The sequence below is a fragment of the Chiloscyllium plagiosum genome, unplaced genomic scaffold, assembly GCF_037043375.1.
Source record: "Chiloscyllium plagiosum isolate Xiang-an unplaced genomic scaffold, Cpla_swu_hap1 HiC_scaffold_33, whole genome shotgun sequence".
NCBI classification, from domain to species: Eukaryota; Metazoa; Chordata; class Chondrichthyes; order Orectolobiformes; family Hemiscylliidae; genus Chiloscyllium; species Chiloscyllium plagiosum.
The window spans coordinates 14,236,891-14,262,232 of record NW_028270171.1 but is presented as its reverse complement, the minus strand read 5'-3'; the positions used below and the strand labels follow the sequence as shown (position 1 = coordinate 14,262,232).

The window sequence follows — 25,342 nt, the reverse complement described above, 5'->3', positions numbered from 1 at the left end:
CTTCTAGAGCAAGCAGTTGACCCTGACTGAGTGTTACAGACTGGCACATTCCAAGGTCCAGGACTATGTGCTCAGCTGCCGCCAAGGCACAGTGGGGAAAGACCACTGTCTGAGGTCATCCTGCCGAAGTATAAAAGTGGAGAAAGTGAGGACTGCAGATGCTGGGGATCAGAGCTGAAAATGTGTTGCTGGAAAAGCGCAGCAGGTCAGGCAGCATCCAAGGAACAGGAGAATCGACGTTTCGGGCATGAGCCCTTCTTCAGGAATGAGGAAAGTGTGTCAAGCAGGCTAAGATAAAAGGTAGGGAGGAGGGACTTGGGGGAGGGGTGTTGGAAATGCGATAGGTGGAAGGAGGTCAAGGTGAGGGTGATAGGCCGGAGAGGGGGTGGGGGCGGAGAGGTCAGGAAGAAGATTGCAGGCTATGAAGCCGGTGCTGAGTTCGAGGGATTTGACTGAGACAAGGTGGGGGTGGAGGGGAAATGAGGAAACCTGCATGTCCTTGGTGGAGTGGGAGGGGGAGTTGAAGTGTTGAGCCACGGGGTGGTTGGGTTGGTTGGTCCGGGTGTCCCAGAGGTGTTCTCTGAAACGTTCCGCAAGTAGGTGGCCTGTCTCCCCAATATAGAGGAGGCCACATCGGGTGCAGCAGATGCAATAAATGATGTGTGTGAAGGTGCAGGTGAATTTGTGGCGGATATGGAAGTATCCCTTGGGGCCTTGGAGGGAAGTAAGGGGGGAGGTATGGGTGCAAGTTTTGCATTTATTGCAGTTGCAGGGAAGGTGCCGGGAGTGGAGGTTGGGTTGGTGGGGGGTGTGGACCTGACGAGGGAGTCACAGAGGGAGTGGTCTTTCCGGAACGCTGATAGGGGAGGGGAGGGAAATATATTCCTGTGGTGGGGTCCGTTTGGAGGTGGCGGAAATGACGACGGATGATAGGATGTATATGGAGGTTGGTGGGGTGGTAGGTGAGGACCAGTGGGGTTCTGTCCTGGTGGCGATTGGAGGGGTGGGGCTCAAGGGCGGAGGAGCGGGAAGTGGAGGAGATGTGGTGGAGTGCATCGTCGACCACGTCAGGGGGTAAATTGCGGTCTTTGAAGAAGGAGGCCATCTGGGTTGTACGGTTTTGGAACTGCTCCTCCTGGGAGCAGATGCGGCGGAGACAAAGGAATTGGGAATATGGGATGGCGTTTTTACAGGGGGCAGGGTGGGAGGAGGTGTAGTCTAGGTAGCTGTGGGAGTCGGTCGGTTTATAGTAAATGTCCGTGTTGATTCAGTCACCCGAGATAGAAATGGAAAGGTCTAGGAAGGGGAGAGAGGAGTCTGAGATGGTCCAGGTGAATTTGTGGTCGGGGTGGAAGGTGTTGGTAAAGTGGATGAACTGTTCAACTGTTCAACCTCCTCGTGGGAGCCGATACAGCCGATACAGTCATCGATGTAGCAGAGGAAAAGGTGGGGGGTGGTGCCAGTGTAGCTGCGGAAGATGGACTGTTCCACATATCCTACGATATGTCCCTCCTCCCTACCTTTTATCTTAGCCTGCTGGACACACTTTCCTCATTCCTGAAGAAGGGCTCATGCCCGAAACGCAATTCTCCTGCTCCTTGGAAGGATATGTGGAACAGCCCATCTTCCGCAGCTACACTGGCACCACCCCCCACCTTTCCCGGACCAACCAACCCAACCACCCCGTGGCTCAACACTTCAACTCCCCCTCCCACTCCATCAATGACATGCAGGTCCTTGGACTCCTCCATCGCCAGACCATAGCAATACGACGGTTGGAGGAAGAGCACCTCATCTTCCGCCTAGGAACCCTCCAACCACAAGGGATGAACTCAGATTTCTCCAGTTTCCTCATTTCCCCTCTCCCCAACTTGTCTCAGTCAAATCCCTCGAACTCAGCACCGCCTTCATAACCTGCAATCTTCTTCCTGACCTCTCCGCCCCCACCCCAGTCTGACCTATCACCCTCACCTTGACCTCCTTCCACCTATCGCATTTCCAACGCCCCTCCCCCAAGTCCCTCCTCCCTACCTTTTATCTTAGCCTGCTTGACACACTCTCCTCATTCCTGAAGAAGGGCTCATGCCCGAAACGTCGATTCTCCTGCTCCTTGGATGCCGCCTGACCTGCTGCGCTTTTCCAGCAACACATTTTCAGAAGTAAAAAGGTGGTCCATTCAGTTATCAGACCCTCCCGAAGACTCAAATACATGTAACTATAATCTTGTACAGGTAGAAATGTCTTTGGTCTGTTTGTTGGATTGAGTGAAACTGCAATGTTTGTTTAAAAACCCAAAGAACTGCGGACGCTGTAAATCAGAAACAAAAACAGAAATGGCTGGAAAAGCTCAGGAAGTCTCGCAGCATCTGTGGAGAGAAAACAGAGTTATTGTTTCAGGTCAAGTGATTCTTCCTCAGCGACCTGGATTCAGTTGTGAGGAAGGGTCACTGGACCCGAAACGTTAACTCTGACCTCTCTCCACAGATGCTGCCAGACCTGCTGAGCTTTTCCAGCAATCTCTGTTTCTGCTTCCAATGTTTGTTTCTTTCTTCATATGCTGGAGTATAGACCAAACTGCTTCAGAGACTATGTATGTACATAAAGATATTTTTCATGAACAACATTTATCTTGGAAATAAAGAAAAGCTCTGAAAGTACTCCCCTATAGTTGCATCAAGCAACAAAGGAGGAACTGACAGCATGGGACACCATTTTGCGAGGACACAAACAAGTGACGGACTCAATGTATTCCAACAAGTAAAAGGTCCCCCCATCCCTCTAGCCCATCGATAAGCAAACTCAGGCAGATGGGATATCAAATGACCCTTTTAAAACTATTAGCTGTACAGTTTTGTGTGCTATTGTTGGGTTTGATGCTATGGAATCAGCCCCTAAAAGATCACAAGGCCAGAAACATAGGAGCAAAACTTAGGCCAATCAGCCCCATGCATTTGCTCTGCCATTCAATCATGGCTGCTAAATTTCTCAACCCCATTGTCCCACTTTGTCCCCGTAATCCTTGATCACCTTGATACTCAAGAACCTGTCTATCTCTGTCTTAAATAAATTCAATGACCTGGCCTCCACAGCCTTCTGTGGCAATGAATTCCATAGATTCCCCACCCTCTGGCTGAAGATATTTCTCCTTATCTCCGTTCTAAAAGGTCTTCCCTTTACTCTAAGTGTCCTAGTCTGTCCTACCAATGGAAACACCACTCTGTCCAAGCCATTCAGTATGCTGTAAGTTTCAGTTAGATCCCCCCTCATCCTTCCAAATATAAACTCAGGGTCCTCCAACATTCCTCACATGTTAAGCTTTTCATTTCTGGGAGCATTCTCATGAACTTCCTCAAAACACGCTCCAGGGCCAGTTCATCCTTCCTGAGATATGAGACCCAAAAAGTGCATATAATACTCCAAATGTGGTCTGACCAGAGCCTTATACAGTCCCAGAAGTACATCCCTGCTTTTATATTCAAGACCTTTCAAAGTAAAAGCCATCATTGCATTTGCCTTCCTAACTACTGACTCATGAGAAAGCGAGGATGGCAGATGCTGGAGATCAGGGTCGAGAGTGTGGTGCTGGAAAAGCGCAGCAGGTCAGGCAGCATCCAAGGAGCAGGAGAATCAACGTTTCAGAAATAAACCCTAAATCAGGAAGGGCTGATGAAGGACTTGTGCCCAAAACGTCGACTCCTGTTCCCTCGGGTGCTGCCTGACCTGCTGTACATTTCCAGTACCACACACTCGACACTAACTACTGACTCAACCTGCAAGTTTACCTTGAGAGAATCCTGGACTAGAACTTCCAAGTCTCTTTGCACACTGTTCAAACTTCTGAATTTTCTCCTCATTTAGAAAATATGGGGATTATAAAGGAAAGAAGAACTTGAATTTACTTCTTTTAATAAATTCGGGAGGATTATCACGTACAACTGAACAACTTTCCCACCACCAAGCCACTGTGACCTTTTTTTTTAACCATTAGCAGTAATCACGTGTGTGAGAATCTGAATTTATGTCTCACAACTTCATGCCTGAAGTACATTTTGAAGTGTAGTTACTGGAGTGATGTAGGAAATTCACTTAAAGAAAGCACTCACAAAAGGCGATGTGGTAACAGATAGATCATTTTGTGGCGCAGTGGTAGTGTCCCTATCCCTGGACTGGGAGGCCCAGGTTCAAGCCCCACCTGTTCTAGAGGTGTGTACTGACATCTCTGAACAGGTTGGTTGGAAAAAGAGATTAATGATGAGAAAAAACAAGCAGATAATTGGTTCCTAGTGATATCTGTTTGAGGTCAGATGCTAGCCAGAGCTTCATGAGTCTTGTGGTCCAATGGTAGTGTCCCTACCTCGAGACTAAGAGGCCGAGTTTCAAGTCCTAGCCACTCCAAATTGTGTAATAACATCTCTGAACAGGTAGACTAGAAAATATCTAGCCAGGAAACCAGGAATGTTCCCCTGCCCCTCTTCAAAATAGTTCCACAGTATTTTTGTCTCTATGTGAGAGAACAATTGGGACATTATGTACAATGCAGTCCTCAATAAGTAAATCTCTCACCCATGCCAACTAGTCCATCCCTCCTTCAGATGACTGGTACACCAAGACATCCATCACCATCTGATCGTCTTACCCATCCTTATTCGACTTTCAGAGAGATAGCTCCACCTTCAGGAATGAGCTGTACACTACAAGCTGACTGTGAGCAATGACCCAGAAGGTTATCTAGCAGAGAGGGGTCGATCAGATGAACCAAACCATAGGCCGTCTGTTCCACAGATGTGGTGCCAAATTGAAACATTACTTGAATAAAGGTGCAGAGCACATAATAAATAAGGGTAGGAGTACACCATTCAGCCCCTTGAGCTTGCCCCTACCAGAGTTGAAAAATGTGGTGCTGGAAAAACACAGCAGGCCAGGCAACATCCGAGGAGCAGGAGAATCAACGTTTCGGGCATAAGCCCTTCTTCAGGAATGAGCTCCTCATTCCTGAAGAAGGGCTTATGCCCGAAATGTCAATTCTCCTGCTCCTCGGGTGCTGCCTGGCCTGCTGTGTTTTACCAGCACCACATTTTTCAACTCTGGTACTCCAGCATCTGCAGTCCTCACTTTCTCCTAGTCTGCCCCTAGCACTCAACAAAATCATGTCTGATCACCCTCGGCCTCGTCGCCTCTCTCCTGTCAGCTCTTCCAGCCCTCAACATCCCAATATTTCAAAAACCCAACACCTCTTCTTTAAGTACTTTCATTGATCTAGCCTCCACAACTCTAGGGGATAGAGTTTTCCAGACATTCACTTGCCTTTGGGAGAAGAAATTCCTTCACATCCCAGTTTGAAATGATAGCGTCCCCTTATTCTGTAACTGTGTCCCCTCGTTAGAGAGTCCCCCACCCGTGGGAATATCTTCTCAGCATCTTCCCTGTCAATCTCCCTCAGGATGTTGGATGTTTCGACAAGATCATGCCCCATTCTTCCCAACTCTAATGAATAAAGGCTGAAACCTGTTTAGCTGTTCCTGATTATTAATCAATCCCTTCATCCCAGGAATAATCCTAATGAATCTTTTTCAAACTGCCTTCAATGCCAGCATATCCGTTCTTAAATACAGGGACCAAAACTGTACACAGTACTCCATATGGGGCCTCACCAATGCACTGTAGAATTGTGACAAGACTTCCTTACTTTTAGCAATAAAGGCTAAAATTCTACTTGCCTTCTTAATTACTTGCCGCATCTGTATGCTAACCTTCTGAACAAGAACACCCAGTTCCCTCTGTGCTAAACACTTTTGAAGAAACTGCCAGCGATTATTACAAAAACCCATCTGGCTCACTCACATTTGATTTGATTTGGTTTGATTTATTATTGTCGCGTATACCTGGGTACAGTGACAGGTTTTGTTTTGCGTGCAGTACAGGCAGATCATATCATACAAAGGTCACAGGGTGATAGAACAGAGCGAGGAATACAAGTTACAGCCGCAAAGCAGTGCACAAAAGATCAAGATCAACAATTGATTACAATTTGAGAGGTCCATTCAGATGTCCAATAACAGCGGAAAAGAAGCCGTTGTTGATACATTGAAGCTTTGGTATCTTCTGCCTGACGGAAGAGGTTGGGAGAGATTAGAACCAGTGTGGGAGGGGGCTTTGATGATGTTGGCTGCCTTCCTGTGGCAGCAGGAAGTGTACATGGAGTCCATGGATGGGTGGTTGGTTTATGTGATGGACACGGCTGTGCTCACAACTCTCTGTAGTTTCCTATGGTTAGGGAGAGCACTTGCTCTACCAGGCCGTGATGTATCCAGGTAGAACGCTTCCTATGCTGCACCTGTAAAGGTTGATGAGAGACCTTATGGACATGCTGAGATTCCTTAATCTCCTGAGGAAGAAGAGCTGTTCTTGTGTCTTATTGACCATCGTCATACTGCAGGGAAATAAATCTGCTGTTCTTGTACAGCGTTTACAGCCCACCTGATCCACTGTAACCTTCTCCCTATTCCATTGAATCCAAGCAAGATAGAAGGCCTGAAGGATGGAATGCATTTACCTGAATTCCCTTTAAAGGCTTCACCTGAACTCCTTATGGCCGTGTTCCTGTTTGTCTATCGCACCGCCCCTCATCCCATGCCTTCTCTGCTGGAATTTGTTCCACAGCTCTTCACCATAGCGATTCCTCCAGCCAATCAGAATGGTGTCACAATTAACCGCACATGCTCATTCCTCTTTGTCATGTGGGTTTGCGACCAATCTAAAGGTTTTTGGTTCAAGACAGATTGGTCAAGGAGAAGGCAGGGTGAGGAATCCTGGTAAGGTTAGGTTTCTTTAGAATTCTGTTCATTGTATGTTAATCCAAACTATAACTATACCTTGTAATCTCTGCTATACCAGGTTCCACTCTACATATTTCCATTGGTTAATGTCTTACACATATTCTATCTATCTATCTATCTATCTATCTATCTATCTATCTATCTATCTATCTATCTATCTAACCCATCTATCTATCTAACCCATCTATCTATCTATCTATCTAACCCATCTATCTATCTATCTATCTATCTATCTATCTATCTATCTATCTATCTATCTATCTATCTATCTATCTATCTATCTATCTATCTATCTATCTATCTATCTATCTATCTATCTATCTATCTATCTAACCCATCTATCTATCTATCCTTCCATTCAACCCTCTATCTCTGCCTCCACCGCACTATTTAAGTCCACTGAGGAACAACTCAGTGACATCATCACAAGGTCACTCCTGGGTCCTAAAGCCCTTACACAACGCAATTAATCAGAGCAAGAGGCTGGCACATGTGTTACTGATCCTGATGCCCTTCTGCGGCAGACCCTGTTGTAATGTCCCTACCTCTGAGCCTGAGTTGAAGTCCAGCCTGCTCCGGGGTGTGTGATAAAACCTCTGGAACAAGTTGCTTCACAAATCACAGGATGGCACAGCACCAGGGCCTTGGATTCGATTCCAGCCTCGGGCGACTGTCTGTGTGGAGTTTGTACATTCTCCCCCGTGTCTGTGTGGATTTCCTCCGGGTGCTTTGGTTTCCTCCCACACTCCAAAGATGTGCAGGTCAGGTGATTTGGCCATCCTAAATTACCTGTAGTATTAGGTGTATTAGTCAGAGGGAAATGGGTCTGGGTGGGTTACTCTTCGGAGGATCGGTGTGGACTGGTTGGGCCAAATGGCCTGTTTCCATGCTGTAGAGAATCTAATCTAAAATATTTTATTTTAAAGTCCTGAGCAGCCCCAGTTAATAGAATTACAGAGTTATCACAATGTAGAAAGGGGCCATTCAGCCCACTGTGATTGTACTGGCCCTCAAAATGTTCAGCCAATCGCCTTCCTTTTCCCCCAACCCTGCAGATTGTTTGCATGATCATCCACAGGATCTCTTAATCCCAGAGTCAGGGTCTTGAGCCCTTTATTGAGTAATTTTTTTTATTTATTAAGGTGAATAATGTCTTGTGTCAGAGATACAGAGCTCATGGGGGCCACTCGGGAGAGCCTAGCTCTCGCGGAATGGATTAATTCATGGAATATGATAAACATCAATAAATAAAGTCATTTTCATAGCATCTACAAAGATCCCCACTAAAACCTGAAAGGGTTCAGAAAAGACTTACAAGGATATTGCCAGGGTTGGAGGGTTTGAGCTATAGGGGGAGGCTGAATAAGCTGGGGCTGTTTTCCCTGGAGCATCGGAGGCTGAGGGATGACCTTATAGAGGTTTACAAAATCATGAGGGGCATGGATAGGGTAAATAGACAAGGCCTTTTCTCTGGGGTGGGGGTGTCCAGAGCTAGAGGGCATAGGTTTAGGGTCAGAGAGAAAACTTTAGAAGGGACCTAAGAGGCAACTTTTTCACACAGAGGGTGGTGCGTGTATGGAATGAGCTGCCAGAGGAAGTGGTAGAGGCTGGTACAATTACAGCATTTAAAAGGCATCTGGATGGGTGCATGAATAGGAAGGGTTTAGAGGGACATGGGCCGAGTGCTGACAAATGGGACTAGATTAATTTAGGATATCTGGTTGGCATGGACAAGTTGAACCAAAGAGTCTGTTCCCGTGCTGTACATCTCTATGACTCTATAAAACAGCAAGCCCTCGATGTATTTCTGATGAGAATTTTAATAACAGTGACCGACAAATGAACAATACATTTTGGGAGGCAGTCAATCCAACCATGATACTGTTTTAATTTGCTCCCTAATGCAAATTTGCATCAATTTAATTTAAACTTTCTGCTGTAACTGACCTGTTGTGATGGAGATGGATTGGGGAAGTAACATTGGGAAAGCTGTGGGGGCACTTTGTAAAAAATGTTCAAAATCATGAGAGAGAGGGTCTGGGCCAAGTAACCTGCGAGTGAGACGGCACAGAATTTACTCAGTTCATGAAAGAAGCAGACACAAATTAGATTAGATTCCCTACAGTGTGGAAACAGGCCCTTCAGCCCAACTAGTCCACACCGACCCTCTGAAGAGTAACCCACCTAGACCCATTCCCCCTAACTAATGCACCTAACACTACGGGCAATTCACCTGACCTGCACATCTTTGGACTGCAGGAGGAAACCAGAGCACCCGGAGGAAACCCACGCAGTCACGGGGAGAATGTGCAAACACCACACAGACAGTCGCCCAAGGCTGGGATCGAACCCGGGTCCCTGGCGCTGTGAGGCAGCAGTGCTAACCGCTGAGCCACCGTGCCACCCCACAGCTTATTTACCAGCTGAGCCACCTTGAAGGCCTTTGGGACATTTGTTGTTTGAGCTGAAGTTGATGGTCATTTATTAAAGCTGGTGTTAGCCTCTCTGCTTCCGCACTGATGCAGTCAAAGTAATGGGAGAGATTAGAGAGCTTGGAGCTTGATATTTGCTTTGACTGCTCAGTACCGGTTCCCCCTGTATTGCTCACCTTTATACAAAGCAGATGGCATTTGAAAGGGGCAATGATGGATCCATTAATCTCTAAGAAATGTGGCCTTTGCTGCTGAAATGAATGTTATTGTAAAGCAAAAGTGCAGTGGAGAAAGGGCACTGACTGAGGGCTTTCTACTGAAGTTAAATGGGGGTCTGTTCAGTTATCAGACCCTCACGGTACCTCAAATGTGTTTAAATGTGCAAGTAAGGGAAGCCTTTAGCTTGTTTGTTGGGTAAAGTCGAACTCCAATGTTTGTTTGCTTGCTTCATATGCTACAGTACAGAATCAAACTGCTTTAGAGACTAATAAAGTACATTTTCAAAAAAGAAATTAATGCTTTTGTGAAGCCAAGTATATAGCCGGCCTTGTTAAGTTACAGCAACCCACCCGCACACCTCCAGTTTCAACCGCGTTACTACAACCCGAGACGTCCGCGTGAAGAAACATCAAAGGCAGCCATTTTCAGAACAGTCCGCCTTTTAACCAGCCCTGACCCGAAACAGCCAATTTCCACAGCAGTGTCTAGGCTGCTCACACAACCGAGTGATGCACCTAAAATGTGGGACCTTCCCCAGCGTTCGGAAATAAAGAAAGGAATTGCATTTGTGTAGTGCCTTTCACCATATGACTCCGAGGTGGTTTATCGGTTGAGTACCTGTAAGGTGCAGGTGCTTTTGGAATGTTGGAGACATGGCAGCAGAGCCCACAAACAGGGAGGCGATTGTTTCCAGATTACCTGATTTTCTCAAGAACGTTTCAGCCTTGCCTACATTCTATGTCAATGCAAGACTTTTCCTTCCTTCTTCTTTCAATGAACAAAGATGTATCTTTAATATCCTTTTTTTGTCCAGAGGTTTAATGGGTAGACTATTTCCATTAAAACAATCCTGACATATTAAACTAGATGGATAAAAGAAATATTCACCAAAATAGTTGCTTGAACTTGACTATTGATGTACAAAGGACCAATGTGTCAACATTACACCCATCAGAACACAATATCCAGAATACCAGGTCTCAAAGGGAACCATAGTCTAAACTACATAGAGTCATAGAGATGTACAGCATGGAAACAGACCCTTCGGTCCAACTCGTCCATGCCAACCAGATATCCCAACCCAACCTAGTCCCACCTGCCAGCACCCGGCCCATATCCCTCCAAACCCTTCCTATTCATTTCTACCCATCCAAATGCCTCTTAAATGTTGCAATTGTACCAGCCTCCACCACATCCTCTGGCAGCTCATTCCAGACACTCACAGTCCTCTGTGTGATAAGGTTGCCCCTTAGGTCTCTTTTATATCTTTCCCCTCTCACCCTAAATCTTACCCTCTAGTTCTGGACTCCCCCACCCCAGGGAGAAGACTTTGTCTATTTGTCCTATCCATGCCCCTCATGATTTCATAAACCTCTATATGGTTACCCCACAGCCTCCAATGCTCCAGGGAAAACAGCCCCAGCCTATTCAGCCTCTCCCTATAGCTCAAATCCTCCAACCCTGGCAACATCCTTGTAAATCTTTCTATAGGAGATAGAGCAGAATTGCATGCAATATTCCAACAGTGGCCTAACCAATGTCCCGTACAGCTGCAACATGACATGCGGAGAGACTGCTGGATAATTAGTAAATGGCAAATCCCTTGCCAACCAATAAAAGCCCTCTTCTCTTGCAGTAGATTTAGATTGTTAGACTTTAGATTTTTATTGTAGTGTGTACTCAAGTAGAGAAGTACAGAAGTACAGTGAAAAGTGAATAATGTCACCACACATGGTACCTGGGTAGAAAAGAAGCTTAGGTACAAAGTAGTAAGAGAAACAAGAGTTGAAAAGTTAAGCATTACTTCATAGAATAGCAGAAAAATAAAGAAATCAGGAATAGTTTAAGTCTTTCGCAGTATAAACTAGGAAAATGAAGGAATAAGTTAAAAGTTCAACAGTCTTTGATGAGTCCCCCATTTATCTCGCTCTCCAGGAGATCTCAGCTGTCTATTCTCGAAGCCACTGCATCAGGTACCGTCGCTGTTGCTGAATCTGCTGCCCCTCCGATCTCCTCCTGGTGCCTCAGTAACACGCCCGGGCAGGATCCACGGGCACACCAAACCGAGATGCCACCATGAGCCACCGAAAGACCAGTAGAAGTCGTTGTTTCCTCTGAAATTTGGTATTCTTGCGATTCTATCCTGATGAATGAATCATTTGGGCAGCATGTTTCCTTTTTCAGAATTATTGACTCGTATTGCATACTTTGAGAGAGGGTATTACATCTCCTCCATCTAGGCATTGCAATGGCTTTGTAGCCAATGGCGAGCATTCATAACATTGGAGACTGAGCAGCCAATATGCACACAGCAAGCTCTCACACACTACAACGTAAAACTGGTCAACCCCACATTAGTGATGTTGTCAAGAAATGATTTCACATGCTGCCCCAGGTCTCTTCTGCGAAAAACATCTTCCCAACAGGGGGCTCTCTGCCACGACAGGTGTCCCTCATCGCCAGAGTAAGGGGTCAGTCTAGATGTCTGAGCACAGGACTCCAAGGTGGGACTTTAACCCACTCTCTCAAATGTGAAAAGAAGGCGGCATTTGGCACACTTGCCTTTATTGGTCAGTGCATTGAGTTGGGAGGTCGTGTTGTGGCTGTACAGGACATTGGTTAGGCCACATTTGACATACTGCGTGCAATTCTAGTCTCCCTCCTACAGGAAGGATGTGATGAAATTTGAAAGGGTTCAGAAAGATTTATAAGGATGTTGCCCGGATTGGAGGGCTTGAGCTGTAGGGAGAGGCTGAACAGGCTGGTGCTGTTTTCCCTGGAGCGTCGGGGGCTGAGGGGTGACCTTATAGAGGTTTACAAAATCATGAGGGTTATGGATAGGGTAAAGAGCCAAAGTCTTTTCCCCAGGGTAGGGGAGTCCAAAGCTAGAGGGCATAGGTTTAAGGTGAGAGGGGAAAGATATAAAAGTGACCTAAAGAGCAACGTTTTCACACAGAGGCTGGTGCGTGTATGGAATGAGCTGCCAGAGGAAGTGGTGCAGGCTGGTACAATTATAGCATTTAAAAGGCATCTGGATGGGAAAGGGTTTGAAGGATATGGGCCAAATGCTGGCAAGTGGGACTAGATTAATTTAGGATATCTGGGATTGGCATGGACGAGTTGGACTGAAGGGTCTGTTTCTTAGCTGTACACTTCTATGACTCTTGAAAGAATTCCATTAACCGAGGCTAATATCTCCCTAAAGGCTTACTCTTAACCATTAACAACTTAATTGTTTAAATCTCAGTCATGGTTTCCAACTCACACTGAATAATGCCAGGGAGTTGCATTGTTTTAACTTTGTTATTTTACAATTTTCTGAAATTCCAATTGATGTGTAATGAATATATTTGAGAATTGTGGTGAAATGTTGCTGTGAAGGCTGTACAAGATTTCTGAAAGCGCTGATGGTATTAACACAATGCCTCGTATCTTCAAACGCTTGTAACTGCTGATTGAATGTAGGGTAAAGATGAGCTAGATCAGCCACTGCCTGTGACAGACAGGTCTGTCAGACACTGAGAAAGATCACAGCTGAGCTTATGTCTGAGTTATTTTTTAGAAAGAAAACACCCAGGTGTCCAGTGACAAGTAGTGCCCTTCACATCAAAGGGCAATGCTGTGTTATCAAACAGTGAAGGGGAGGGCAGGGATTAAATCAAAATAGAGTTGGAGGGGGATATAATACACTCCCTGCGGCGCCCACCTCTCCCTGAACAACTCCAGGGTGTTGGTCGACACCGCATGCTCCTTTTCCAGGGACACCCGGGCTCTAACATAACCGCAGAAGAGGGGCAGGCAGTCGGCCCTAACGACCCCCTCCACGGCCCGCTGCCTGGACCTGTTTATGGCCAGTTTGGCCAGGCACAGGAGCGGACCCACGAGGAGGTCTTCAGACCTGCCCTCCCTCCTCCGTACCAGGTGCCCGAAGATCAGGAGCGTGGGACTGAAGTGCAACCAAAAGCAGAGGAGGAGGTTTTTAAGAAAATCAAAAAGGAAGTGCAAATGCCCACACCCAATATACACGTGGTCCACGGACTCCACAGCGCCACAGAACAAGCAGCTGGGCTGGGAGTCCGTGAACCACCGCAATCTGCGGTTGCAGGGGACCGCTGCGTGCAGCACCCTCCACCCCAGATCCCCGAGAGAAAGGGGGAGGACTCCTGCGTAGAGAGCCCTCCACTGGGGTTTCCCACTGCCCATATGTCTGAGTAATACATGCCTCATCAAATACACAATCACAATTACACATACACAGGCACTGCTACTTATATCCCACGCAATAATCTAAACACACACAAACATGCACAAACACATGAATACATGCATTTACATACATGACTCTCACCTGCGCTCACACCATCTGCACATACTAATGCATGCACTCATGTGCACACCCAAACATATGCACACGTATGGCCAAGACAAACTCATGAGCCCTCATACATGCTCCTGCAAACACATGCATTAGCCCACTCACAGGCAACTACACTCCATTGCAACATGAGATCATACACACACACATGCATCTGTGTGTATGCTTTACTGCACAATATGCCTGTGTACATACACTTGTGTACAATGGTGCCTGCATGCACGTAAATATTTACACACGTATCAACTCTTAAACGCATATTAACATACAAACATGCCCATGTACACACACACACAAACAACACACACAGAGTCTCATACTCACACTCACACACACACACACACATACCTGTATACATATATACACTCACAGACACATGCACTCTCTCACACATACACACACTGTCACACACATACATACATGCACTCTCTCACACATGCACATCCATACACACACAACACACATGCACTCTCTCACACTACACACACTCTGTCACACACATACATACATGCACTCTCTCACACGCGCACACCCATACACACACGCACATGCACACACTCTCACACATGCACACATACGCATACACATACATGTATGCACGCTCACTCACTTAATGGTAATCCAACACTAGGGATCCATGGATGCAATTCAGGAATTGGACAGTCTTCGAGGAGCTCCGCATCTCCAACTTCTTTTCAGGCACTTACCTTCACCAGGCTGACAGTGGGAGTGTGGCAGAACTCGGGCCCCCCAGTGATGCCCAATTTAACTCAGGTTAACGAATCTGGCACAGCTTCCTACGAGAATGGGAGCAGGATGTTTACAGTTTGTGTGCTTTCTTTTTAGAGCATCATAAATTGCTTGGAGCGTGATGTGGACATTGGCTTTGTTCCAGTTGAGGTTAAAGTTTATCAAAGGAAGGGTTAGACTCATATTACGAGTGTCAATTATAAATCATGGGATCATAACACATCTGGAACAGAAAAATGCCATTCAGCCTTTCATATTGGTGCTAGAATATTGAAAGAGCAGACTAATTTCAATTCACAGTCTGGTGTTGGCATAAAACCATACAAATAAGGAGCAGAATTAGGCCATTTGGCCCATCAAGTCTTCTCTATCTGAGAAATATTTCTCAACACCAGTCTCCTGCCTTCTCCCCATAACCTTTGATCCCCTTGCCCAACAAGAATCTATCTCTGTCTTAAATACACTCAAAGACTTGACGTCCATAGGCTTCTGCAGCAATGAGTCCCATAGATTCCCCACTCTCTGGCGGAAGAAATTCCTCCTCATCTCAGTTCTAAAGGGTTGTCCCTTACTGAGACTGTGCCCTCAGGTCCTAGTCTCTCCTACTAGCGGACACGTCTTCTCCAGGTCCACTCTATCCTCTCAGTATTCTGCAAGTTTCAATCAGATTTCCCCTCATCCTTCTAAACTCCATCAAGTACTGACCCAGAGTCCTCAACTGCTCCTCGTATGACAAGCCCTTCATGCCCCACATCATTCTTGTAAACTTCCTCTGGACTCTCTCCAACGCCAGCAAGTCCTTCCTTAGACACGGGACCCAAAACTACTCACAGGCTGTTCTCCCAGAGCCAGGAAGTACCTTCCAATGAAGACATCTAATCATATTGCCTTTTGTAAGTTCCAATGGAATCTGATTCAGTGCGTTCCCAATCTCAGTATCCTCTGTGTGAAGGAAAATCCCATTGTGATTTTGATTCACTGAATCCCTTCTTAGAATTCCTACAGTGCAGAAAGAGACTGATCAAGCTCTGCACTGAACCTCTGAAAAGATTATCACCCAGGCCCTACCCCCACCCCCCCCCCTCCTCCTTCCTCACTGTAATCCCTCATGGAGTTTTCCCCATGGCTAACCCACCCAGCCTGCACATCGCTGGTCAGTACGAGACAAGTATTAGCATGGCCAATCCACCTAACCTGCATGATCATGAATTTTTTTTTTCTTTTTTCTTTTTTTTTCTTTTCTTCTTTTTTTTTCTTTTTTTTTTGCATGATCATGATAGCCATGATCATCCATGATCTTATTGGACGGTAAAGCAAGGGGCTGAATGGTTGATAGTTATAGAGTCATAGAGATGTACAGCACCTAAACAGACCCTTTGGTCCAACTCATCCATGCCGACCAGATATTCCAACTTAAACTAATCCTATTTGCCAGCACATATCCCTCCTATTCATGTACCCATCCAGATGCCTTTTAAATGTTGCAATTGTACCAGCCTCCACACTTCCTCTGGCAGCTCATTCCATACACGTACCACCCTCTAAGTTAGTGTCAGCCCTTTCTGAAGCATAATTACTGAGCTTCCTACACATCAGTATGTCTACACATCCACTTGCACATCCCTGGACAATTTCCCATGGCTAATCCATCTAACCTGCACATCTTTGGACTGTGGAAAGAAACCCACACACAGACACGGGGAGAACGTGTAAACTGTACATCGATAGGCACCCAAGGGTGGAGTCGAACCCGGGTCTCTTCTACTGTGAGGCAGCAGTGTTAACCAATGAGCCAGAGTCACCCTTGAGCTTTCTTTCTGAAGACATCCTTCTCTAGTCTCCGACAGATTTTGACCAGAGATGGGTTTCAGGCCCATTCTGTCTGTGGTAGGTTCCTGCTTCAGTAGGTCACCCACACTGCCTTCTGATTAGCGTTCCCTCAAAAAATGTGGACAGACAGCCACTCCGAGTTTCCTCACGCACCGATCGCCGTGCCAACATGTTCTCTTCCATTTCCTGAATTCACTGCCCCACACGGATCTTAGACATTCATGGAGCAGAGAAAAATAATTAGAGGGAACGTTCCTTCTGGTTTTCATTAAGACACTCCGATTGTTCATAGGATGTGGGTGTGACTGATGTATCACCTGTCACTAATTGCGCCATAACAGTGTGGATGTGAGGCGCCATCTTGAACCACCACAATCCATGTGGTGTACATAGAGGTGTTAAGCTCCAGAAGTTTCACCTGGTGAAGGAATGATGATCTGGTTCCAAATCAGGATGGGCTGAAGCTAGAATGGGCAGGGAGTCTGTGGATGGTGCCCTTCTCATGTATTTGTCTTTCCAGGTGGCATTATACCCTCAAAGTCACATGGACATCAGCTGCTCCAGCTAGCACACACTGACTTCGGAGACATACACAGAGGGAAAGAGAATTCAGGGAATGAAACCAGGCAGTAGAATCGAGGGTTTGGACAGTGTGGTCAAAGGAGCCTTGGTGAGTTTCTACAGTGCATGTTGGAGATGGTACACTGTGCTGCTACTGAGCAGTGATGGCGGTGGGAAGTATATCTCAAAGATGGTGCTGACGAAGTGGGTTGTTTTGTCTTGGATGGTGCTAAGTGTCAAAATGATATAAATGTTATTTTTTTAATTGGTGTTTGGGATGTGAATGTTGCTGGTAAGGTCACCATCGGCTGCCCATTCTTAACTGTACTTGGCTGCTTCCTCTCAGCAATCCTGCTTCTTTGTCCAGACACTGCCCACGCTCTGAATTAGTGTCAGCTTTGTGATTCACTCGGAGCTGAAGCCTGCACATCCACATTATCCTGATCTGAAAGATGGCTCCAAAGGACAGAACCACGTTAAAAAAACACAGGCTTAAGCATTGCCTGCAGTGTGTACGTTACTGGAGTCACTGAGGCTGTTAACCCTTTCAAGTGCTGCAGGGCTAATTTTTCTTTATTTCAAAAATATGCTTTATTCATTAAAAATATCTTTACATACATGCATCATCACTAAAGCAGTTCAGCTCTGTACAGTAACATAGCAAAGAAACTAGCAAACATTGGAGTTTGACCCTATCCAGGAAACAAGTCAAAGGCATCGCTCACCTGTACAAGATCATACTTACATACATTGAGGCTTCCGGAGGGTCTGGTAACTGAATGTACCCCTTATATTTCAGCAGGAAGACCTCAGACGGTGGTCTTTCCCCACTGTGCCTTGGCGGCGGCTGCCCCTGCCTTCAATGCGTCCCTCAGCATGTAGTCCTGGACCTTGGAATGTGCCAGTCTGTAACACTCAGTCAGGGTCAACTCCATGTTCTCAATGGCTGATGGTCCTCCAGGCGCAGTCGATGTTTGTCTCAGTGTGCATCCCGGGGAACAGACCGTAGAGCACAGAGTGGAAAAAAGTGAGGACTGCAGATGCCGGAGATTGGAGTCGGGAGTGTGGTGCTGGAAAAGCACAGCAAGTCAGGCAGCATCCGAGGAGCAGGAGAATCAATGTTTTGGGCATAAGCCATTCCTGATGAAGGGATTTTGCCCGAAACGTCGATTCTCCTGCTCCTCGGATGCTGCCTGACCTACTGTGCTTTTCCAGCACCACACTCTCAATTTTGCAAAGGAAGTCTGGCATGGATGATGTCATGTGGAAGGTTAACCCTTTCAGTCCCTCTTCACAGTCTGAAGCCCCTGTACTGTACACCTGACCAGAAACTGAACTGTGAACGTCAAGCATATTAATGTGTATGGAGACACTCCACAGCGGAACAGCATGAATAGAGAGAAATAAAAACTCCTACTGCACCTTCTAATACATTTCATTTGAAATGTTTATCCCTCAGACTGCATTTCTGATGTGGAATGGACATTGTAAGTATTAAGACAATTACAGTTGCATTGTTACACGAAAAGTGGAGCATGATATCTCTGACGTGTTGCATTTTGCTGGAAACGCTGTCATTTTCAGTGAGAATGGTTTGTAATGCACTGATACAAATCTTACGTACAAAGCATATTTCTGGAGTAAAACGTCGCATTGTCCAGATGAATGCTACCAAGTCCATCACTGAAGGGAAATGATTATTTATTAACACACCCAGGTTCACACAATGTTACAGTGGGCCAAGAGTTTGGAGCTGGAAAAACACAGCAGGTCAGACAGCATCCGAGGAGCAGGAGGATCGACATCTCAGGCAAAATGGGCCCCTTGTGCCAGCTGGTGAATTGGCCTTTATTTTAAATCCTCCACCATTAATTCACCCAGATAATTGTCAGCAAGGTGGGAAAATGGAACATCTGATGGGATGTCGCACCGAGGCCCCCATTTGTCCTTCCAGGGGCAAGGGTGGGAAGGGGATGTCGGAGCTGGCAGTGAGGAACAGCAGTGGGGCTCCCCTGCCACATGTTTCAGCTCAGTATTGATTCCATGATTGAATTGTCGGACACATTCCCCGACACCCGCTGTGTGAAACACAATGTACTGTCCATCACTCCACCAGGGGTGACTCTGCCAGGATTGGTCACGGTCTAGAATATTCTCCGTAAACCTCTCCGTCTCTCTAACCCTGCTGAAGCAAGTTTCAGAAAACCCGATCAGCTAATGTCCAACCCTCCTGTTATCTCCTCACGCAGACCCTGTTTAGACTCCCATCTGCTGGTGAAGTGCCCTAGGCTGAGTTGCTGTTCTAAGGCTGTTATATATCCACTAACCACTCCTGATATCAAAAAATCTGTCAATCCCAATTTTGACATTTTCCATTGAAACTACAGCCCTGTCCAATTTGGTGGAGAGGCTTCCTTGGGAGAACAATTTGCATTTATAAAGCACCTCTCCCAACCACCAGCTGCCTCAAATTGCCTGGTCAGGTCCACACCCCCCAACAAACCACCCTCGCGTCCTGGCACCTTCCCCTGCCACCGCAGGAATTGCAAAACCTGCGCCCACACCTCCTCCCTCACCTCCATCCAAGGCCCCAAAGGAGCTTTCCACATTCATCAAAGTTTCACCTGCACATCCACCAATGTCATTTATTGTATCCGTTGCTCCCAATGCGGTCTCCTCTACATTTGGGAGACTGGCCGCCTCCTAGCAGAGCGCTTTAGGGAACATCTCTGGGACACCCGCACCAATCAACCCCACCGCCCTGTGGCCCAACATTTCAACTCCCCCTCCCACTCTGCCGAGGACATGCAGGTCCTGGGCCTCCTCCACCGCCGCTCCCTCACCACCTGGCGCCTGGAGGAAGAACGCGTCATTTTCCACCTCGGAACACTTCAACCCCAGGGCATCAATGTGGATTTCACCAGTTTCCTCATTTCCCCTCCCCCCACCTTACCTCAGTTCCAACCTTCCAGCTCAGCACTGTCCCCATGACCTGTCCTACCTGCCAATCTCCCTTCCTACCCATCCACTCCACCCTCCCCTCTGACCTATCACCTTCATCCCCATCCCCATCCCCATTCAGCTATTGTACTCTTTGCTATCTTTCCCCACCCTCTCTCTGACCTATCACCTCCATCCCCACCCCCATTCACCTATTGTACCTTCTCCCCAGCCCCACTCCCCCCATTTATCTCTCCACCCTGGAGGCTACCAGCCTCATTTCCTGATGAAGGGCTTTTGCCCAAAACGTCGATTTTCCTGCTCCTCGGATGCTGCCTGACCTGCTGTGCTTTTCCAGCACCACTCTAATCTAAACTCAAATTGCCTCACAACCTACAAACGTGTAGTCACTGTTGTAATGCGGGAAATCTATAGCCAATCTGCTCACAGCAAGCTCCCTCAGTTGTCAATATGAAAACGGTTAGTTAATTTATTTTTGTGATGTTGACTGAGGGTTATCGGTGCTAGCACTGCAGCCTCACAGTGCCAGGGACCCGGGTTCGATTTCAACCTCAGGTGACTGCCTGTGTGGAGTATGCACTTATGTCTACGTGGCTTTCCTCTGGGTGCTCTGGTTTCCTCCTACAATCCAAAGATGTGCAGATGAGAGTGGATTGGCCATGGGAAATTGCCCATAGTGATGTGCAGGCTGAAATAACTCCACAGAGGCTGATATCCCATCATCAAGTCACCCTTTATTTACTCTTGACACTGCTCCAGCTCCCTCAGAGCCAGCTTTCAGAGAGAACAGAACCCCTAACAATCCTGTTTGTATCTGTTAGCCAGGGCTCCCTGATTGGACCAAGTTAACAGCCCCAATCAGGGAACTCATATTCGATGAGGTCCATCTTGTTACAATCACTACACAGGCTAGGTAGACTAGCCAGGGTAAATGCAGGGTTACAGGAATGGAGGATGCTCTTGGGAGGGTCGGTGCAGACTTGATGGGCCGAACAGCCTCTTTCTGCACTGTAGGGATTCTATAATTTGGCCAGGACACCAGAGAGATTCATGTTTAGAATAGTGCTACAGGATCTTTCACATCTCCCAGAGCGAGCTGATGTGAACTTAGCTTGGTTGACGTCTCATTTGAAAGCCAGCATCTCTGACAGTGCAGCATTCCCTCAGCACTCTACTGGAGAATCTTCTAATGCCATTGTGATGCTGAGTGTTCCCAGCTGGTGTCCTGTAGCTTGCTGCCATCATGCTCTTCCCTTCACTGGGTCAATTTGGTTTGCAGTGATAGAGGTAAACCTTGAGAGAGTCCTGACAAGGTGAGGCTTTTGTCTTTAACACAGCGTGATTTATTGCATGATAGCATCAGGTGTACGTTCCATTAGTAAGTTAGAATGATTGTTACTGAAGACACCAGGTACATATATCTTCATCCTACCAGACACCAAAGTGTTCTGCCTTTCCCCTCCCAAATCCAACTTGGGTGGAACTTCATTCACTTTCCAACATTATCCCTTTCAGAGCCACTCCCTTACATAACATCATGTGCCTCAACACTGAGACTGATACCTCTAAGTGAAGAAGTCAGATATCACTCCAAGTGCCATAGCTCTCCGTTGAGAAATATAGAAAATACCAACAGGAGTAGGCCATTCGGCCCTTCCAGCCTGCTCCATCATCCAAGATGATCATGGCTGATCACCCAAATCAGACCCCTCTTCCTGTTTCTCCCCATATTCTTTGATCCCTTTAGCTCTGAGAACTCTATCATGGAATCATGGAATCCTGACAGTGTAGAAACAGGCCATTCGGCCCATCAAAGAGACCATTCGGCCCACTCAGACCCACCCCCTCACCATATCCCTGTAAGCCTGCATTTCCCCTTGGCTAACCAAGCTTACCCTTCACATCTCAACTCATTCCTGAAAACTTTCAAATGTTTTAGCCTCAACCATTTTCTGTGGCAGAGAATTCCACAGGCTCCCAACTCCCTGGATGAAGAACGTTTCTCCTCAGCTCAGTCCTAACCAGCCTATCCCAGATTTTTTACACTGTTCCTCTTTCTCTGGTCTCCTGACATTCTTATTTCTGATTGGGCGGCCCCTCACATCCCTGACTGTGTCCTGGAGGTATAGTGCAGCCTGACAATTCCAGGGCTCGTTTCCCAATCCCCACTCCTGCAACTGCATAATGTACAAGCTCGCAAATGTGAAAGTAACTCTTTCACGGGATGTGGCAAGAATTTGCTGTCTGCCTCTAATTGTCCCAGCACTGAGTGACATGCTCAGCCATTTCAAAGAGCAATTAAAAGTCCACTTCGCTGTTTAGGGTCTGGAGTCACATGTAGGCCAGACCAGGTAAGGACGGCAGGTTTCCTTCACTGAAGGACATTAGTGAACCAATTGGATTTTTACCACAGTTGATGTCACCATTACAGGGACTAGTGTTACATTCCAGATTTCGTTAATTGAATTTAAATCAATGACCTGGGCCTCTGGATTACTTGTCCAATCACATTACCACAGGGTGCACTCTCAGTGGGTCAAAGACTACCACTTTAGAACCCAAAAAATGCCCGATTCATCTCAAAGCTACGTGTCCAAAATTTGAACAATGGGTTAAACAAGCCATGCCATTTAAAAAATATTTTTAATGAGATCAATGGCACATCCCGAATTGCCCTTGAGAAGGTTGTAGGGAGCCATCTTCTTGAACCACTGCAATCCATGGGATGCAAGTACACCTGAGGGTAGCGCGGTGGCTCAGTGGTTAGCACTGCTGCCTCACAGCGCCAGGGACCCGGGTGACTGTCTGTGTGGAGTTTGCATGTTCTCCCCGTGTCTGTGTGGGTTCACTCCAGTTTCCTCCCACAGTCCAAAGATGTGCAGGCTAGGGTGGATTGGCCATGCTAAATTGCCCATAATCTCTTCATCTCACCTCTGCGACAAAGTGATGCCTAACTCCAAAAGGCAGAGTTTGAGGTGCTTCAGCCAATGACACTTCCTTTATCCGGAAATCTGCTGAAATTCCCATGTGGGACAGGATGGATACTACAGGAATAGGAGCTGCCATTCACCTATCCATTAGACAATGGTAATGGACTATTTAACATCATCAAGACTCAACAGCCTCTCCCTCCTCCCTTCTGTTGTCACTTCACTATATATTGAAATTTATTCCCTATTCCATCAATAAACAAAACATCTTCCTTTAGTTATTCAAATAGCTTTCTATTGTGGAAAGGGAACTATAGAACTATAAACCACCCCAGCTAACTGACCCATGGCCTCCCTGCGATATCCCAGTTACATTTGCTTTAGCTCTCATTTCAGCTCTCCCAATTTGATTTGCACTCCCCCTGGTCTGGTTTAAAGTGATCCCAACTGATTCACAGTTGACCATACTGCTTCCCACTGATCCCGGTCTGCTCCCCAGAGATCCCAGTCTGCTTCCCAGTGACCCCCGTCTGCTTCCCAGTTTTCCTGACTGACTCACAGTGATCCTGACCTGACTCACAGTGATCCTGACTGATTCCCAGTGGTCGTAGTCTGCTTCCCAGTGTTCCTGACCTGACTCACAGTGATCCTGACTGATTCCCAGTGATCCCGGTCTGCTTCCCAGTGATCCCGGTCTGCTTCCCAGTAGTCGTGGTCTGCTTCCCAGTGTTCCTGACCTGACTCACAGTGATCCTGACCTGACTCACAGTGATCCTGACTGATTCCCAGTGATCCCGGTCTGCTTCCCAGTGTTCCTGACCTGACTCACAGTGATCCCGGTCTGCTTCCCAGTAGTCGTGGTCTGCTTCCCAGTGTTCCTGACCTGACTCACAGTGATCCTGACTGCTTCCCAGTAGTCGTGGTCTGCTTCCCAGTTTTCCTGACTGACTCACAGTGATCCTGACCTGACTCACAGTGATCCTGGTTTGCTTCCCAGTGTTCCTGACCTGACTCACAGTGATCCCGGTCTGCTGCCAAGAGGACCTGAGTGTTTGACATTCTGCCAGGAATTTACAGAATGCCTACAGATGTAACATAACTAACTAAACCAAAACAAGGAGGTGCTGAGGGGAACACCTTCCTTATACAGCGACATGTTCTGGATTTGGAATTCACTGCCTTACAAGGGACAGATTCATTATTGCAAACTTTTCAAAGGGAAATAGACCAATATGTGTGATAAAAGGTTCACAGAACTATTGGGAGAAGAAAAGGAGGGAGGGGAGAGAGACTGACTGAATATTCCTAAGAAAGGGACAGCACAGATGTGACCGGCTGAATGGACTCCTGCTATACTGTAAGATGTTAAAGCCAAGAAGCTTACACAGAGCATAAACGAGTGTTAATGTTTCATTCCTAGGGACAAGCGACATTTGACAATCTGTGGCAACTTGTGATCCATTGACCAAATATAGTTTAATGTGACACAACTGACGATGATCTTTTTTCCCAGCTCATTTGAACAAGAAAGCATTTTCTGCATTTCTTCCTCCATTCTCACACTGTCTCACCAGTGTACAGAAGGAACAAGGGCAATCTATGATAGAGGTGAAGGTAGCAGGAAGAGAAAGAAAGTTTTCAGTTAAAGCATGAGAAAAATAAAAAGGAGGTCAGGGAGATATTGCAACCCCTTGTGTCCTGCTTTTGAACGCTGAGATATTTTAACAGGCAGAATGATTAAACATTCATTGCTTTATGTTTACTTTTTTTTTTAAATGATAAAGAAGCCACACTATCAATCTCAGGTGTTTTTCTTGTGAGAGATTTCTTTGAGGGAGTCTGATGATGGAGAGTCAGCCCTGATTAAAATAGGAGATTTCACATCCTGTATCAACATCTCAAACGTTCCCCAGGACAGGTATAATACAGGTTTACTCTGAAGAGACACCACCTTTGCCCTTTATCAACTCCAATGCCCTGCCTCCTCTAACATCCCCGCCACAAAACCGAAGGAAAAATTAAAACACAAACTGCCCCGCAAAATCTTTCAAAACACATTGTCTCTGTAAAAGGTATTTGCAATCATCTTACCTTAATTCAAGCTCTGCCTTGACTTCAAAAAAAATACACAAACTGCTTCCAGTTTTCTGTCTGGTACCCTCTGTCTGAAAGCACTCTCCCTGCTACACCAGGACTTCAGCAAACATGCTGACAGAAGAGATACAATTGCTAATCTTTGCAAACAATGCTTCAACAGCTCTAGCACTCTCATAAATATTGCTATAAATTGTGTCAATCGCTTTGACTGGCAGTACGGAGATCCGATCAGGAGCCACACTGCGAGAGACCAATCAGCACTTTCAGAACAAACAGGAGGACCAGCCAGTCTTGTGTGTGGAGGCGGAGAGTTGACAAGATTTATTTGACAGACTCTGCAAGGTTTAGAAG

At 46.5% G+C, this 25,342-nt stretch overlaps 1 protein-coding gene across 1 annotated transcript in view; it reads right to left on the bottom strand.

Annotated features, from left to right (window-relative positions):
* The window catches only part of LOC122541974 (somatostatin receptor type 5-like), an 81,702-nt gene extending 56,627 nt beyond the window's left edge, over window positions 1-25,075 (bottom strand). The window contains exon 1 of the mRNA XM_043679267.2: window positions 24,986-25,075. The gene's annotated coding sequence lies outside the window, so the exon portion shown is untranslated. The remainder of the gene's footprint in view (window positions 1-24,985) is intronic.
* Window positions 25,076-25,342: the final 267 nt, after the last annotated feature.